Source organism: Zingiber officinale, chromosome 2A, assembly GCF_018446385.1.
Source record: "Zingiber officinale cultivar Zhangliang chromosome 2A, Zo_v1.1, whole genome shotgun sequence".
Lineage (NCBI taxonomy): Eukaryota > Viridiplantae > Streptophyta > Magnoliopsida > Zingiberales > Zingiberaceae > Zingiber > Zingiber officinale.
Window position 1 is genome coordinate 30,157,530 of NC_055988.1, and position 4,868 is coordinate 30,162,397.

Here is a 4,868-nt window from a genome sequence, read left to right on the forward strand (position 1 = left end):
TTTTTTCCTCCCTTCTCATTATCATATACTTGGTAATATTTTCATTTTACTCCGGAATTTATTTTATTTTTTAAATATGTCCTCTAGAGTTTTGATATCTCATGGCATTTTCCAGAGAGCCCACTTAAATTTATGAATTTCCAAAAGGATGTATCATATTTTCCATATTTATCGAAGAAAACACTTCTTTCTCAAAATATCTTTTCTATTACAATTATATAAAATTTATACGGAATCTTACTAAATCACGTTGAAACCATTCATAATTCTAAAATCACGTATCTAACGTTGGAAATTTCAAAATCACGTATCCTTGTCTTGTTATGCCCCTCGTCTTTTTTCGCATACTCATTCATCATCGTTAATGTCTTTAAATGTTCGATCAATTATCCTTAAGATCGATCGACCAATTCATCCGACTTTTAAACCTTTGGTCTTCTCGATATGAATCTTATCACATCATCTTGGTTCGATCGACTGAATCTCCTGTTCAATCGATCGATCCCTTTGACTTCTGCAAAACAAAGTTAATTCTATAGTATAAAAAATATATCTATAACACAAAGTTAGCACAATAGTATAATACTACATAAGTAAGAAAAGACAATAAAATTTATCTTGATCTCACCTAAGAAACCTCCCGATTTCTTCAATTGGACCAGCGACCTAGGATTTCTCCCTTTTTTGACTGATCTGAAAGACCTGACACTAAGCTGAAATCGAGGTAGGTCCACGAGACCCGATAACTGGTGGGAAGTCCAGATAGGTCCACGGGACCTGACAATCGGTCGAACTCCAGTTGAGTTTGTGGACCTGACAACTGGCAGGAAAACCTAGTGAGTTAAAGGCAAGTCAAGCAACTGTAAGTGGTAAGTGAAGGTAAGCAACTAGAGAAGAAATTCAGTGAGAACGCGTTCCCCATTGAAGAAACTATAGGTGTCGGTCTAACTTAGGTCCATTTGGAAAACCTAAGCTGAGACTTTGACTAGATCCTGATCTCAAGGAGACAGGATCTAATTACTACTCATATTTTATTATCTTGTGTTAACTATATTTTACAAGGTAAATATATTTTCTATTGCTTAGACTAACCCTTTTTGCAAGGAAGAGATTGTTGAAGAAAAGGGGAGTCCGGGCGCCCGGAGCTAATTCGGGCACCCTAATCACCTCGCCCTGGCGGGTACCGCGGGCACCCGGGCAATCCGAGCGCCCTGACCTGAAAATTCATCCACAAGCTGAGGTGGAGCGCATTAACTGACCGTGACACGTGGTCTAGGTGCTCGGAGCGGTTCCAAGCGCCCGGAATGGGTCTATATAAAGGCTTTTGACCAGGAGCTTCAAGATATCAACTACTATGACTTTAACTCTTGCGTGGTACTCTGAAAAAGCTCCTACGACGCTGTGAAGCTCCTCCGACAATCGACGATCAAGACATTCTTATTTTCTTTGTTGTCGATAATACTGCTTTTAGTTCTTGTTAAGTGTGTAATTATTCAAGCTATTAGTGAATTGCCCAACGAAAGCATTCAACGAGTGTGGGCCTTGGAATAGGAGTCGTTAAAGGCTCCGAACCAAGTAAAACTTGGTTTGTTAGCATTGTTTTTTTATTCTTCTGCTGCGTACTTTGATTTAATTTGCTCGCAATTCTTCGACGATCGTTATTCACCCCCCCTCTAGCTTCTTTCTGATCCTACAAGTGGTATCAGAGCGGGTACTACTCTGAATTGGTGCAATCACCAATCAGGCAAGGGGTGACTTTTAAAGTTTTTTATTTCTTTTTCATATTTTAGACTTTTTCGATATAATCTAAATTAGTATTTCTGATCCTATAAGTAGTATCAGAGCAGGTACTGCTCTGAATTGGTGCAATCACCAATTAGGTAAGGGGTGACTTTTAAAGTTTTTTATTTCTTTTTCAGATTTTAGACTTTTTCGATATAATCCAAATTGATATAATTACCTCTTTGGATAAATTCTTTTCATTGCAAACTACTCTGAATTAGTATAACACTAATCAAGTTTTAATATCTTTATTTTTTTTCTCTCACACTATTAATCCAAGACCTAGTCTTGGGACATCTTTTTCTGTCTCTTTGTGTGCAAGGCTCCTTAAATGGCCTAAAATGAGGGATACAACATTGTCCGTCCTCCCCTCTTCAACAGGGACGATTTCCTGTATTAGAAAAGGTGAATGGAGGTGTACCTGAAGACCGATATCGATCAATAGTTCACCATCCGATGAGGATACCGGTGTTGGATCGTGATGTTTCGATTGGGGGGGGGTGAATATCGATTACGAAATTTTTTTCGAAAATAGTTAAGCGCAGCGAAAAAAGTAAGCAATACTAACACAGACCAATTTTACTTGGTTCAGAGCCTGTATCGACTCCTACTCTAAGGCCCGCACTCGTTGAGTGCTTTCAGTGGGCAATCACTAGCAATTCGAAAATTATTACAAACTAAGTGTTGAAATGCTGATGAAAATAAAAAGCAATACCGACAAAGGAATAAATCAAAAAGGAAAAAGTGCGTTGTCGAAGCTTCGTTAGCATCGCAGGAGCGCAGAGCAAGCAGTAGAAGATCTTCTTGTCAGTTGTTCTTAGGCTCCACCTCTAACCCTCCTTTTATAGGACGGTCGGGGAGCCCCGAATCCCTTCCGGGCCCCCTGGTGTGACGTAGCAGGTGTTAGAGTGTATACTAAAAGCCTAAGCTTTTGTAAACATTTATTTTGAATAAAGAATCACATTTGGTCAAATTATCTACATTTGTTTGTAGTTGTTCAATTAATTTATATTGTAGATAACATAGTATGTAGTGTCACATACAGAAGATAATGTTATCAGTACATTATAAATTATAAACAGTAGCTCACAACCAAAATAGAAAGGAACAAACCATTGGAAGGTCGTAGTGTAATTAGGTATTAGTTTATCTTAACTATATAATTACACTAGTACACTTAGAGTGTATTGAATAGGATCATCAGAGGTCATTTCTTTTATACTGACTTTATAAAGGAACAAAGACCTCAGTTATTATGGAAGTGTGTGCTCTTAATCCTAATATAATAACAAACACATATATTTGATATTTATTTCTTTAATTTATCAATGGGTGAGATTTAGTTTGATAAATCAATAAGCCCGATAAGTTGGGAAATGATATCACTTATAGTGTATGTTGTTGATTATAGAAGGAAACTGTGTCCTAGTGATCTAGGTTGATAATGTCCCCAAGAAGAGCTCATAAGGATTGTCATGTTAAACCCTGCAGGTGGATTTAGTCCGACATGATGATAAGGTTGAGTGGTACTATTCTTGGACTAAGATATTAATTAAATGAGTTGTCAGTAACTCACTTAATTAATGGACATTCGATATCTTAAACACAGGGAGACTAACACACTCATAATAAGAAGGAGCCTAAAAATGTAATTTGGGATTGGTGCGGTAGTTCAATAATAATTCTCTAGTGGAATGAATTATTATTGATAAAATTAAGTTGTGTGTTTGGGGCAAACACGGGATGCTTAATTTTATCGGGAGACCAAAACCAATTCCTCCTCTCGGTCCCTATCGTAGCCTCTTAGTTATAGAGTACTATACCCACCTATACCCACCTTCATACTCATAGTGTAGGGGCCGGCCAAGCTAGCTTGAGAACCAAGCTAGGGCCGGCCAAACCTTAGTCCATGGGTGGCCGGCCCTAGCTTGAACCCAAGCTTAGGTGGCCGGCCCTATTAAATTAGAAAAGAATTTTAATTTTAAATTTTTCTTATGTGGAAGATATAATTTATTGGAGAGATTAAAAATTAAAATATCTCTTTTATAAGTTTCTACAAAAGATTAAAGAAAGAGATTAAATCTCTTTTCTTATTTGTAGATTGGAAGGATATTTTATTTTTCTTCTTTGTAAATTATTCACATGTTGAAAAATTAAAATTATAGAAATTTCTTTTTATCAACCATGAATGGATTTTAAAGGGAAATTTTATTTTTTTAAATTTTCGAAGACAAATAAGGAATTTTAATTGTTGATTGAAAATTGCCTTGTTTGCTCTCCATGAGGTGGTTGGCCATATACACTAAGAAAAGGATTTTAATTTTAATTAATTAAAATTTTCCTTTTCAATGGCAATAAAGTTAAGGAAGTTTTTATTAAATTTTCCTTATTTACCAAGGCTAAAAGATTATAAAAGAGGGGGTTTTGGGTGCCTTCAAGGTGAACAACTTCTATTATTTTCTCCCTTTTTTTTCCTTGGTGTGGCAGGCCTCTTCCCTTTCTCTTCTCTCCATCCTTGTGGTCGAAACTCTCTTCTCTCTTGGAGATCAAGGTGTGGCCGGATTCTAGCTTGGAGAAGAAGGAGAGAAAGCTTGCATCCCTTGGAGCATTGGTGGTGGTTTCTCTTCATCCTTGGAGGTGCTCTAGTTGTGGCCGAACCTTGCAAGGAGGAAAGGAAGGTGCTTTGGTGGTTCCTCATCTCGGAAGATCGTTACCCACACAACGTCCGAGGTTAGAAGAGGAATACGGTAGAAGACCTAGAGATTTTTGTTTGCAAAAGAAAAGGTATACTAGTATTTAATTTCTGCATCATACTAGTTTTATTTCTTTGTAAAAATACCAAATACAAGAGGCATGTGATTCTAGTATTTCGAATTAGTTTTCGATGTTATGTTCTTTTGTTTTTCTTTTCCTTGTGATTTGATTGTTCCTTTTGGTTGACCTAAAGTTATTTAAGGAAATTAAATATTAGCTTTCCTTAAAAGGCTTTGTCTAGGCGGTGGTGGTTGTTCCCATATCCAAGAAGGCCATGTACCTCGCCATGCAGTCCTGGAAGCCAATTTTGGAAATTAATATTTAATGGAATT